The following is a 14776-nucleotide window of genomic DNA, read 5'->3' as shown; positions in this document are numbered from 1 at the left end:
CAGGCTACAATATCTTCACGTCTATTGCCAAAACCATAACCCCAACCCTTAATAATTACAATTGCACTGCCACAAAACCAAATTATAAATGGGAAAACTATACCGGTGACTCATTCATCTGAGAACCGTTCTGAGAAAGTCCGTTTTGTGAGATGTCGCTCGGTTGCAGAACACAAGAGAAAATATCTAGTTTGTAACAAAAGCACAACGAATGAGTAACTTGGAGGTAAATAAATGGAGAATTTGAAAAGATTGAAGAGTCTTTGGTGCTGGGGTTTATTTAGCAAAGTGTGATCGTCAATTTATCAAGTGCATAATAATAAAGTTCGAGTTTGTAATGACAGTAACATTTTCTTTGCCAAGGTTTTCCAAAATAATAAAATAAATCAGGGTTTTGTGTACAGGGTCTTGAAATAAATTCGATTGAAGAAACACGAGAGTGCTTGCTCTATACCGGGTGTCCCAACGGTTTGGCAAAGTAGATTTACTAAGTTAATATAAGTTCTTTGAAAAATGTTATTATTTCATGTTATACATACAAGTTATGAGCACGGTTTAAAAATATTTTAGATTATACAGGGTGTTTCGTGTATCGGTGACAACACAAACTTATATTTTTTTAAATGGAACACCCAGTATTTTTTTGCGTTTTTGGAAAGCTCTCGTCCAAACAAAGAGGAACATACCACATTTGATGGGTCTAACTTCTACTGTTAGTAAACTATTCGCTCTTTTGTGTCCGGACAAACCAAACTTTGAAAATTTGTAAAAAATATAACAGATGATAATTATTTAGATTAGGTTTTTTTATAACATTGTAAATATCGTCAATTTTCTTGCCTTGTTGAAAAACATTAATATTTTTACTTAATTACGTAGAGGGCGCTTCAAACGCAAACTCTTTATTTAGTAAATTTTTTTAAATGGTACACCCTGTATTTCGACATACCGTTGGATAGCTCTTTCAATGAGCGTTCAAAAGATATAACGTGTTTGGCATCTAAAATAAATAGTTTATCCACAAATTTCATTTAAAATATCAAACTTTTCAGATTTTTCTTTAATTTAACTGAACCAAAAAAAATACATTTCATCGAGTTTAATATTGCTATAGATTAACAAAATAATTCAAAAGAGAATAAATTTAACCTTTAATTAACTTAAAAAAAAAGAAATAAAAAGAACAGTGGCGGTTGTACACTTTCCAAAAAAAAAAACACTCAATAAACAAGTTATCCAACTAAATGCTCAAAGATTTGCCCATTTTGTTCCAAACATAAATTTAATCGTCTAATAAATGTTTCACGAACATTGGAAAGAGTTTCTCGTTGTATTGTTTGAAACACATTTCTTATGCGGTTTTTCATATCCTGCGATGTAGTGGGCTTTTCTTGGTAGACTTTTTGTTTCACAAAACCCCAAAGGAAGAAATCCAAAGGGGTTAGATCGGGTGATCTCGCTGGCCAAGCGACAGGACCACCGCGTCCTATCCACTGATCCCCCCTCCAATTATCGAGGTACTGTCTAACACGGCGATAATAATGAGGTGGTGCACCATCATGTTGGAACCACATGATGTGTCTGGTATTCAAGTTCACCTCTTCCATTAAAATTGGTAAGTTCTCATGTAAAAATTGGTGGTATCTATCACCCGTTAAGGAACGTTCGAAAAAATGTGGTCCTATGACATGGTCGTTAATGATTCCAGCCCAAACATTCAATGACCACACATTTTGATTATCAATTTCACGTACCCAGTGAGGATTTTCAGTTGCATAATAATGCATGTTATGACGATTGACGAGCCCATTGCTTTTGAAAGTGGCTTCGTCGCTAAACAAAATATAAGACGGAAACATCGGGTCTTGGTTAATTTTGTGTAGAACAAAATTGCAAAAATCCATTCGATTTCCAAAATCATTCCCATGAAGATCTTGATGTAAAGATATGTGATAAGGATGATATTTGTGTTTCCGAACGATTCTATTAACTGAACTTTTGCTTATGTCTAGCTGAGCTTCCATTTGACGACAACTCAAATAAGGGTTTTCTTGTAATGTTAATAATACGTTCATTTCATTTTCTTCATTTGACACTGCTTTATTTTCAAATATTTTCTTTTTATACAAAACATTTCCTGTGTCTTCAAATCGATTCTTCAGCCTCCCAAACGCTTTCGCCGACGGTTGTCTATTTTCAGAAAATTTTTGACGGTAAATTCTTGAGGCCAATAAGCAGTTTCTGTCACCTTCGCCCAAGGCGTACACCATTTGTACCAATTCATCTTTGTTAAAATTCATTGTAGCAAAATAATCTTATTAAGAATCACGAGATGATATTTAATAAAATATAATTATGACAAGTAATTAATTTTTTTGTTTTTATCCACGCCAAGTACGATTTCATTCAATAATTCTTTTCTTTTTGATAAAGCGGCAATTATTAGCAGAGATTTGCAAATACAAAAACTATGACTAATTTGCTGGTAATAATCGAAAATTAGATAAGAGATTGTGAAACGTTTTATTGACCTCGCAAAAAACTTTTTGTTGAATTGCCTTTAAATTAAAATTTAATTATTGTAACACTCAAAATCTGAAAAGTTTGATATTTTAAATGAAATTTGACGATAAACTATTTATTTTACATGCCAAACACCTTATATCTTTTGAACGCTCATTGAAAGAGCTATCCAACGGTATGTCGAAATACAGGGTGTTCCATTTAAAAAAATTGACTAAATAAAGAGTTTGCGTTTGAAGCGCCCTCTACGTAACTAAGTAAAAATATTAATGTTTTTCAACAAGGCAAGAAAATTGACGATATTTACAATATTGTAAAAAAACCTAATCTAAATAATTATCATTTGTTATATTTTTTACAAATTTTCAAAGTTTGGTTTGTCCGGACACAAAAGAGCGAATAGTTTACTAACAGTAGAAGTTAGACCCATCAAATGTGGTATGTTCCTCTTTGTTTGGACGAGAGCTTTCCAAAAACGCAAAAAAATACTGGGTGTTCCATTTAAAAAAATATAAGTTTGTGTTGCCACCGATACACCAAACACCCTGTATAATCTAAAATATTTTTAAATCGTGCTCATAACTTGTATGTATAACATGAAATAATAACATTTTTCAAAGAACTTATATTAACCTAGTAAATCTACTTTGCCAAACCGTTGGGACACCCGGTATATCTCTATTCCAAAATTTTCTAGGAATAATACTACCTACTTAGAATGTTTCAATGTTTAAACATCGTCTAGTAAAAGGTTTAATAAGTTTTATTTTGCATATAGTTTTACGTCATTATGTTATCGTTGTTCATGTTTTGTATTTTTACTTAGGTACTTTGCAGTTACTATTGTTTATTAGTATTTTGTGATAACTTATTCATAAATAAATTTAAATAGTCATACTAAATTCCAGTGGTTTTTAGAGCATCAAATTATACATTTGCAGTAATTTATCTCCCTTACATAAAAAGAGCTTTGTCTGAATAGTCTGGAAGGTTTTTTTAAACAAAGAAACAATGAACAATGATTTTTACTCCTATGGCTCTAATTATAATTTAATCCTGTTATAAAACATTTCTAACAGCTTGCAGAGAATTTTCATCACGAAAAACTAGTTGTAAATTCTAAAAGTGACCGTAAGTAAGATGTATCTATAAAGCTTAACCACCACATGGAAAACATCCCTAGAAAAGTACTGTAACTGGATATTCTAACATATTTGCTTTCTTGGCGATACGCAAAATGCGGAAGAAGTAATATTCAGTTATGATACGAATAGTCAAAAATATTGTCGAATATTTTTACGGTGGTATCACGAATGGTCATTCGCTTTATGAACTCCATTAGTGCGCAGCATGAATGGTGTTCGTAAGCGTAATGACCATAAAAATATTCTACAGGTCGACCAGAACAGCTTGGCGAGTGACGCAGTGGACTGAAATCCCTCACACTAGCGGAGCGCCCTTGTCTGTTGGGTCTGGAAGTGTTTAGATCGTGTACAAACGGGCGAAAATCAGCGCTTCAAGCTTCAAGTGAACAGCATGTCCGGGCTGTTTTGAGCAGATTTGCTTCATTGAGTGTACCGTACCTACAACCATAACCATATCCTTGTCTTACAGAGACTCGCTCGTTTCCTCTTGTGCGCATCTCATGTGCCAAGCTATTCTGGTCAAGATGTACTATCTTCGACTACGTATTGTATTCAACAGACTATTCAATGAACCAAATCAATGATTAAAATAAGATATTTCAAAAGCTAGTTGGCAAATCTGCAAAGAAACGCCCGGAAAATACACGGAAGTCACGTGAGTCGGTATGGCGTCAGTTTTCTCAGTTTTTGGAAGAAAAAAGCTAAGATATTCACTGCAAACACTAGTGGACCACCCAGTTATATTTTCACTAGTGAAATATTCAACTATTATATCCCAAGTGAGCGCCAAATACCTGAATATTCAGATTTTTATTTAGCGTGCACGAGGGATATACGGGAAGACTATCGTCCGAAGAAAATTTCACATTAAAATAAGCAGTTACTTAAAACTGAATCATGAACATCACCAAGAAAAATTTTGGATTATATATTGCTAAAAATATATTATTTAAATAAATAACTGTTTTAATTTTTTATTTTTGAGTATTGCACATGTGCATGCATACTCGATGATACTCTTACCTGATTGGCCAAATTTTAAATAATGCTATTACCGGATTGGTTTAAATTTTCTGAGGGGAATTGTCTTCCCATATATCCCTCGTGTACGCCAAATACAAATCTGAATATTCAGATATTTTTTTGTGTGGTGGTCGCGCTTCGTAAATCCGAGGGTTTTCTGGTTCGCGAGGGGCGGACGTTTTGTTATTGACGTTGCGACGTTAAGGTTTAGGTCCCGGAGTACGGTACGGTAGCGTGGTGGTCGGTATTGACGCGCGGACGGTCGGGTGCGAAAGAGGGAGAATCGTGGTGGGGTCCACGTAGGATCGAGGGTCCTCTGGAGGCCCGAAGGGTACGGTCGGGGAACTCGACGCCATAGCGCTGCGGCGGATTTGGGACCCCACGCACGGAATGCCTAGTTGCGGATTTAATTCCTTGCTCTCGCGCTAGATCTTCGCCCCACCCACGCGACAAAGAAGATCTTCCACCGTGATGTCGTCCCGTTCGGGGGGTTTGTTTCGATGCGATGAGTTATGTTGACAACGATAGTCGCCGGTTTTTTTTTATTTCGTAGCTCGAGGGAGCGAACGCGTTAACACCAACGCTCGGACGCGGGCGATGAGCGCGCCGAACGGTTCCCGGCGACCCTCAAACTTGACCCACCGATGTTGACAGTCGTTCAAATCTCGTTTGTTTTGTTTGCGTAACTTGTGCTCGGTTGTGGTAGCTGCGGTTACACAGCAGCGCGTGGAGGACTCTGTTTTCATTTTTCTTTTGTCTTTTCAAATCTTGGTTCGTTCGATCCTTCTCATCGTGTCAGTCTGGCGGTACTATAACCAGCTTAAGTCGAATCCAGAGGCCTTGGGCTTCACCCCAAATCGTAACCAAACACCTGGACGCGTTATAGCTCAAACACAAACGGGTGGTCGACTTTACTACGTCAGGGTATTGCTAATTTCTCGTGCCAGCCCACACTTATTAAAAATTTCACTCGTTCATTTTAATCTTTAGGTGGAGTCGTGTGTTACGATTTAAATTTCCCATTCAATCGATTTTCTAGAATATTCTCGAATGTTCGATTTACGTGTGCACGGCCCGCGGTGTATCCATATCCGCCGAAGAAAGACCTTCGGGAGAGGGGCAAAAGACATATAAGGGGGGAAGCAGTTCGGGTCGAGGAAGTTCACTAGCCTTTTGCCGAGAGTATTGTTGTGGTGTTCAAGGGGGGTCAAAAGGGGTGATTACTGATTATCTGTGCAGTAGGTGCTGGTATGGGATCGTTGCGGAGTCGACGAGGGCTGGTAGGAGCGAAGAATCTCCGGAGGATCCAGGCCCAAACGCCGTTTGCGGATTTGCGACTCCCCAACGGCAGGTCTCATCCGGACCGAACGCCAAGGCTCTCCCAGAGTTTATTTCCACTACAAAATTCGCCTTGGTTCAGTCACAAAGTTTTTGAAGTGAATTAGTTTCATGGCGTCACGCGAAAATCGTCAGGCTCGGACCATCATGCTCGTTAAAGTGTTCGAAGCAGTTAATTTTAATTTTTGGCTCGAAAAATTAGCAAGCGGGTTGTAGCTTAATAATTTGTCAATAATTTGTTTATATCTAAGTAGAGCACTCACTATCTTTTTTTTACTGTAAGTTGGGGTCCAATAAACCATTAAAACTTATCCTAGCTCATATTATTCTCCCGAGCTCCGGGCAGTTTTCATCCTCCACTAGTTCGTCGCCGCACTCGCAATGAGACCGTCTCGAAGCCATTCTCAACAAGGGAAAAAAAATCGTTGCACGACTTCCCAGGGGAAAAATTCTAAGAAAAAAAAAATAGTAACGTAACAGTACCTACATTGAAGTTATCCTATTATTTCTGTATAGTAGGTATGAGCTTTGATTAAGTTAAAAATACATTAGTTGATTTGGAGGTATCTAGGTTATTTATTATTGCCTTTAGTCAAGCCCGCAAAATAGTATATTATACACCAAGGTGAAGAAGTTCATGATTATAGCCAGAGCGCCAAGATTAGAGCCCGAGGCGTGCTGAGGGTTCTATGGCGCGAAGGCTATAAGGGACTTCCGAGTTCTCATTTTTCAACGGTTGCTATGAAAATCGTCTACGTTAACCAATGAAATCAACGAAAATCTTTCGTTGCTAGGTGACGGCTGTTCATTTTTAACCTAGGTCAACAATGAAAATTATTATTAACCTTGGGAGAGAAATTCTACTTCTGGGGTCGGTTCGAGAGTCAATAATGAAGCCTTCTGAGACTAGTAGTGGAAAAATAATTTTTATCTTCAAGCGGTCGAAAATCGCGCCTTTGTGTATCGCTATAGAGACGGTTAAAGTGTTATTTTTTTTCTGAGCGAAGTGGTCCTAGGAGTAGAAGTGTCCAGAGGCTGCTCGATCGACTCAAATGTGAGGTCATTTGAAGCAGTTATTACGATTTATTTATCAATTACGTGAAATAGTTAATAATTAAATAATTATCCCTATTGAAATAAAGCCTCTAAAAGAGTGAAATAACGAAATTATTATCCAATATTCAACCGATGCCACTGTGGTGATTCACGAGTCGTTCGTTTTGGGGCTGTCAGATGTGATGTCAAAATCAGAAAAATTAGGATACTAATAATTACAATCATTCACCATTTTGAGAAAGTTTTACCTGAAAATTTGTTGAAAATACATTGGATAATTTAGGTATAGTCCAGTCAATATAAACATAAAAAAAGGTCCGACCTTGCAAAAGGTCATGTAGTTCTGATTTTTTAATATGTTGTTTGGATCTCAGCCAAGAGTGAAGAACCAATTTGCAACTTCAAAAGACTTGTGCGTGTTGCGTGGTAGCCAAAGAACAGCAAAATTTTCGCACTATTTTCAGTTTTTGCTCAATATCTCCTAAGAGATGAGTCTCATACAAAACATTGAAGTTACCTTTTTTAAACTACATTAAATTTACTACAGTTTGAGGCATAAGCGAACTTTGTGAATCCAGCACTTTCCGAGAGAGAGCTCTTCAAAAATTGGGTATTTTTTCCAAGAAGTGAAACAAATTTATTTACGTCTCTAATTTTATTAAATATCGTCAAAAATACTCGCCCTATGAGAAAAGTTATAAGCAATGAGCTTGAAGTATATTTATTTAGCTTTAAACTGAGATCTGACGGGCAGCTTCACGTCCAATGCTTCTCTCAAAAGTGGCATATAACCGAAAACCTCAAAAAATGGAATTTGGGAAAAATCAACGAAAACCAGTTTTCAGCGCATCAAACATCACGTATAGGGCCTAAACCGATCAAATCAGTTATTTTAACGTAATTTAGTACGTGTGGTTAACACCTTAAAGGGAGTCTGTGAAGTTGGTGGAAAAATACTGCCGTCAGCACCAGACTTGATTTGGTTGTATGAAAAATCATCGAACACCCCAAGTATGCTCCTTTGGAACGAGTTCATGGAGCAGGTGACAAGTGGTCTTGATTTTTATCGCACAAGAATTATTTTCCTCTCATTCGTTTGCGAGCTTTAATTTGAGCTCCAGCGGATACATGTCCTGGCATATACGAGTATGTTTACCATGAACACCATTCCTACGGTCCACCGTGCTAGCACACTGCTGGAGATTCCAAGCACATGTGTCAATCAAGCTTTTCATAGACCACATCAGCAATCAAATCTGACCACAGGCCGGACCAAAACTTATCGAATCGGCGGATTGTAAAATTTCGTTCTGTGAATATCTTAAACTCAGTTGGATCCATTCGCTGCTCTGGAGCCACCATATCTTACAAATATAAGTGGGCACTCTTTGTGTAAAAATAGTGACCAGCTGAATGAAAAAAGTAGCATTTTATCGATAGTATACAGGTGAAGATTCTAATCACCCTGACGCTCTGCCTGGATGAATAGTTTTACGGGAGGACACCTGTGAAAATATTGGCGACGTTGTCGGTTGTATTTTCGAGGTAGAATGCAGTGTTGGTGGATTTTTGATTTTGAAACAGATTATAGGAGCTTTGTATCATAATACTTTTGTGAAAATATAAAGTTGTTTTTTCAATGTTGTTATGGGCCGGCCGAATTCATAGTTATTATGTTTATTGATTAAATTAAAAAAATAAAAGAAAGCGTAACTGTAAAACGTGTATGAAAAAATCACGTGCAAATTAATTTTCTTATATGTATAAAATATTTAGGTAAAATAAACGGGTCAATTGTGAACGCACCACCCGTGTAAAACCTAAAATTTAAAGCATACATTTCTTTTCCAACGCGTACCGACCAATGACCGAGGGTGGGTGGAGTTTAATAATGGCGCCAATTTAAAAAAAAAATAATGTGTTTCATTTAAAAACGTGAGCATTGCTGCTATCACTGACAATTAATAAAAAATAATTTTTTAGATGGATTTAAAAAAAATGGGAGAAAAAACACAATTTCATCACAAACTGCAGTAGAACTTTATATGTACAACCAAAAAGATGTTAAATATGGTTAATTTATTTTTGTTCTTGACTTCATTTGATAAGGGAGTCGGATCTGTCCCTCCACCAAGTCCAACTGACCGACAATTTTTGCTCATTATTATACTAGAAATTTAGAAATGAAATATATATCTTCAAGAATTTTGCAAAATACTCACTACTCATTTCTTGTTAGGATAATACAATTGCTTCTCCATTTTTCTTTTTCTGCATAATTGATTATTATTTGTTTCTTTCTCGATATTTTTCTTGCACTCTATTATCATCCCTTCCAATTTATCAAATGCTTCTCCCTCTAGATTCTTCGCCCAATTAACAAAATCTGCTAGTACAATCTGTAAATACATTTTACAGATAAATAACATTACTTCTAGTCCATACACTTTTAACGTACTTCCTTTGTCCTTTCAGAACTAATCAACTCGGTTCCTTTATTTTTAGATGCCTCGTCCAAACACTGGTGTAATTCATTTTGATAATTCATTTTACTTGTTGAAGGTTCCTCAATACATAAATCTTCCTCAGAATTTTTTTCTTCTGTATTTAAAAGTGCTGAAATAGATTTTTCTCCCTACCGGTTAGAAATGTAGGCTGTGGATACCTCATTTGAGGTGAGAAAATTCAACTTTCTCGCTAAGGTAAGAAAGTTAATCATGAAATGTTTATGGTAAAACTGTACCAAAATACAAATGTCAAAAGTGTCAAAAGTGAAATAAGTTATTGATAAATGAAAGCCAATTCAATGAAGTAAGTTGGTAGGTCAATCATATAATCTGGAAAATAAACAGATAAGCTAGGTAGGTAGATTACTTTACGCTGTTTATATCAAATTTTCGAACAAACCTCAAATCTTCAAATGCGATGACAAGTTTATTAAACAAATAACACAGCCTACTATTCAATTCTCAAAATTTTCGTTTTAATCACAAATATAACCATCTTTTTTGACTTTTTTCAACAAAGTTGTGCCGGTAGGGAAAAAAATTGTATTCAAACCTTGTTAAGAAAGTGTCCTTGCAGACCTTAGGCACTTACAAACCTCGTCTACGACTCGGTTTATAATCTTTGCCTGCGGTCTGCAAGAAACCACTTTCTTACCTTGGTTTGAAATATACTATTCTTTCTTCTACTTTCTCATTATGCATTGTCTTCAAATGTCGATTCTTTGTTGAAACGCAAACAAATTTCTTTTGACATATATGGCAAATTAGTTTATTTTCACTGAAACAAAAACATAATGTTTAAACGCTTCTTTTGTAGATTAAAGTGAAATTCACTTACCTCTCCATGATCCTGCTGTAACATAACCTTAAAACGAATAGGTATTATAAAAGTTATTTTATTACAAATCAAATGAAAATTGCAGATCAAAATAAGTCGTGAAACGTTAGGATGAAGCCAAAAACCAGCAAAATACTGTAAAAAACAGCAAAACACTGTAAGTCAAAGTGCCAAGTAAAATGTCAAACGACAAGTGAATTGTGGTAACGGTTTCTTTCCAACGTTCCTTTCGAAATTCGAATTCCTAAATTGGCGCCATTATAAACACCACCCGTCCTCGGTCATTGGTCGGTACGGGTTGGAAAAGAAGTGTATACTAAAATTTAAACAGCTGATCCGTTATCCGTAACCTGAACGCCTGAACCTGGATAATGCGCCCACAATCGACTCTTCAACGTCTACTAATTTAAGAAAACACGCGATATGTTATTAAAACATTCTATTTTTGTCTTTAAATTTAGTTCTTGCGAATTGTAGAGGAAACTGATTGGTGATTGGCGGTCGCGCACATGGTTTTTGTTTTGGTGTTCAAACAGTGAGAATGGGACAAATAAAGTTGTAAGTTTTTCTTTTCATATATTGTTTATTATGTGTTCATTATTGGTTATATTTTTCATAGTTGCTCACATGCACAAGTTTGTTTGCTTATGGTTAAAATTCACTGATTGCGAATGTAAAGCGAGTGGCTGTATTTTTAGGTTATGTTAACATTTTGCAAAATCGTAGTTTCTGCTGAACGTGTTTATTACTTATTCTGTTGTATTTTACAGAGTGAATTGTGACGATCAACGGACCGTTGCGTGTGGTTGTTGAGTCATTATTCAGGAGTTGTTATTGTGAGACCAACAAAATGGGACATTAGCTTCCGAAGTCACTCGAGAGCCCTGAAACAATTAGCAACTCACCACTAAATGGTAAGTTTCTAAATATTAGATTGTGGCTTTCTCAGAATATGATAAATATGTTCAGCAAGTGGGTATGTACTCATAGGTATCTAAATATTGCAGGTTATTGTTGCAGTAAATAATGGAGCACATTGACAATAAGTGAATTATCTGTTGGAATGTTTGTAAGAAAGTACCCTGCATTTGTGTAGTGTAAGATACTGTCCCAAAAAATTGTCCCAAGCACTAACGTATTTTTGTACAGGGTTATTCTCAATGATTGTAGTTGAAGCAGGCGTGAAAACTGAATGTAAAATTTGTAGTTGCTGCTCCACATAAAAAAACATCAAAATGATGTGAATAAGTGAATTGGGTGCAAAACAACGCAATACTTTTTAAATTGATTGCAAAACAACTCATATTTCTGGATTCAATCGTTAATTTAACAAAAATAAATAAAAATCTCAACACCGCGCCTTTTCACCTAAAAAATGACAGTGGCAGCGACAAAACTGACAGTTCACATGAAAGCGGCAAAAATGTAATAACATGGGCATGGCCTACTTCGACTACAATCATTTAGAATAATCCTGTATTACTCAAAAATGCCAGAAGTACCTAGTTGAAGCAAAAATTATATACAGGGTGTAGAATGGATTTTGGTACATAGGCACTTTACGTGTAATGGCGAAAATCCTCTGATATTACATCCCCTAATTATTAATTTTCATGTTGGTTAGCTCTTGACATCGGCAGGCCCCAAAGATTCCCAATCAGTAGTGCAGTGTAAATAAAGATATTCAAAATTAGAATCATGAAAATTATGTTTATGTGAGAATCGCCCTCAAATGTCACATGATTTATATTGACAAATCACAACTCCGAATTATTTGAATAGCAACCAATCACAATTTAATTAAGCGGAAATTTTCCCTAGGGAAAATTTCCGATATAATTTACCTTGGGAAAAGTTTTTTCTGGCGATTCTCTTCCGAATATACCTCGGGACAGATATACATATATCGCCAGACATTTTTTCTTGCAGTCCAACACTCGTGTTTGTCGCTCAAAATTACCGTCGGGCTGGCGCCCTCATGTAATTTTCTTGCTACAAACACTCGTGTGTCAGGACTGCTCGAAAAAATTTCCGGCAATATATCTGGCCCTTGGTATATTATATATGACAATTCCACTCAGAAAATTTCAACCAATTAGCTTGTAGTATTTTGAATCATTGGACCAATTAGGAACGAATTACACCGATAATTTAGCATGGTCCTAAAATTATCGAAAAATTATCGCTGTAATCATCTCCACCTTCCTAAAATTATCGCTGTAATTTTCTCCTCCTTCCTCGAATTTTGATAAACTCATTTTTGATCCACAGTAAAATTTTTGTTGTTTTCAACTACGTTAACTAACGCTTTGGGAGTCATAAGAATACGTACAAATTAAAAAAATTGTGTAAAATTTGAAAATGAAATTTTTCTTCGTGGAATTGTCATGCCGAATACAACTCGATGGTACGAAATTGCGGGAAATTTTTCTCCTCATTTTACTCGTATTTGTTTCTTAGACAATTTCCACTCGTTCGCTGCGCTCACTTGTGGAAATTGACGAAAGGCTAAATAACCCAGGACGATCCTTACCAATACGCATGCGTTAGTAACTCGGGTCCTCGGGTGCTATGTTGTTACATGTACCGCATGGTACTGTACCGCGTGCTGTACGTAAGGCAAAGAACAGTAGATGAGTAGAACACAAACTAAAGATATAATTATGCTTTTAGAATCTTTTGATAGGTCTATTATTGTGTTCAATTTGGAGTCGTTTATGGCTATCTATTAAAGCACTCGTAGTTTAATAGATCTCTAAGAAAATTTTTATCAATATTTCAGTGTATTATTGTCATTTACAGCAAAAAACTTCCAATATTAATCTTCAAACTGTAGTCGTTGGTGGGCCGATTTAAATAATACAACGAACTAATTGTAGGAGCACGCCATGCTTACTTTATTCGCCGCCATTCTCTCTGGTCGACAGACGACATACACTCCGCGCAAGGCGCGAATTTCGAATCAACATAAAATCAGCTACAGTTCGGCCAACCTGACTAGTGGCGTCCCGACACTCCAAACGCTCTAATCAAATTGGTTAACAACATAAGGTTACAAACATAAGTGTTTTCATAAGGTTCTGACAAAACATAAGACATTACGTAGAACATAAAAGACATAAGAGTTAAACGTAAGTCATCATAAATGACGTAACATACAACCTAGAAAGTCGCATCACACACAACTTAAGGAACAAACAACTTAAACGTAAGAATCATAACACATATCACCAGATGGAAAGATTACGCATAAACATAAAACATGGCAGTTATGAGAAAACTAAGCTAGGATACAAAGGAAATATTAAATATAGAGAAACAAAGAAAAATTCTAAACTAGTTATCAATTGGACTGAGCCATAACTTCATGTTCGGAGGGCTACAAATGCCTTCGAATGGAATTTGAGTTATCTGAAATCCTTCGATATCACCGATTAAATAACGGTCATTTCCGAGACATTTTTTCACTTCATAGGGTCCTCGGAATTTGGGTAGTAGTTTTTTATTAATCCCCGGAGTAACGTCTACATTTCTTATCATTACAAAGTCGCCCATCTTATAGTCATAAGGAGTTTTGTGTTTACGATCATAGTATTTTTTATTATAGGACTGGGTTTTTGTATTAATAACTTGAGCGTTTGCCCTAACATCGTCTAAATTTCGATTTTTATCTTCGATATCTAAATAATATCTAACTAGGTCATTTTTGTCTTTCTGATTGACCCCGAAAAGTAGCTTAGAAGGAGAATTCCCGACAGATCGACAATAGGAATTATTTATTGCAAATTCAACATCGGGCAAAGCTTTGTCCCAACGATTACGAAGATCTGATAGTTTCGACAATATTGGAGTTAAGTCCCTATTGACCCTCTCGATTTGGCCATTGGCCTCAGGAGTACCTGTAGCAACCTTGACATGTGCGAAACCATATTGTTCTATGAACTTTTGAAATTCAGAAGACGTAAAACAAGAGCCTCTATCAGAAATTAAGCGGAATGGTACACTGTAAAACCTAAAGTACGTTTTTAACGACGAAATTACCTCACAAGTTTTAGTAGACTTTACCGCAAACAGAGTGACAAATTTTGTAAAAGAATCAATGACTTCGAGAATAAATTTCTTACCGGTCGGAGTCTTTTCTAGCGGTCCGTAGTGATCAACATGTATAGTCATAAACGGTTTGTCGCCTTTTGGAATATTATGAAGAAAACCTTCCGTTTTCCCAGTCACCGAAGCGTACGTGATACACTTTAAACAATTCTTTATATGAACACGAACCTTCTGTCTCGCATCCGGAAACCAGTACGCACGACTTAAATATTCGTAAGATTTGTCAAAACCAAAGT

At 36.1% G+C, this 14776-nt stretch overlaps 2 long non-coding RNA genes across 3 annotated transcripts; one reads left to right on the top strand and one right to left on the bottom strand.

The window, feature by feature from the left end:
- Positions 1–9101: 9101 nt before the first annotated feature.
- LOC138128699 (uncharacterized) lies at positions 9102–10735 on the bottom strand. 2 transcript variants are annotated; one of them, XR_011158862.1, is made up of 5 exons: positions 10431–10735; positions 9993–10370; positions 9544–9922; positions 9308–9484; positions 9102–9254 (listed from the first exon to the last, which is right to left on the bottom strand). It is a non-coding gene; the product is annotated as an uncharacterized lncRNA (long non-coding RNA). The 2 variants fall into 2 exon arrangements; XR_011158861.1 differs by having other exon boundaries at positions 9544–10370.
- Positions 10736–10866: 131 nt separating this feature from the next.
- LOC138128700 (uncharacterized) lies at positions 10867–12931 on the top strand. Its single transcript, XR_011158863.1, has 3 exons — positions 10867–10988; positions 11201–11344; positions 11438–12931. It is a non-coding gene; the product is annotated as an uncharacterized lncRNA (long non-coding RNA).
- The last annotated feature ends 1845 nt before the right edge of the window (positions 12932–14776 follow it).

Source organism: Tenebrio molitor, chromosome 4 (genome assembly GCF_963966145.1).
Source record: "Tenebrio molitor chromosome 4, icTenMoli1.1, whole genome shotgun sequence".
NCBI classification, from domain to species: domain Eukaryota; kingdom Metazoa; phylum Arthropoda; class Insecta; order Coleoptera; family Tenebrionidae; genus Tenebrio; species Tenebrio molitor.
Note: the sequence above shows the minus strand (reverse complement) of the source record. Positions and strands in the feature narration are given on the sequence as shown.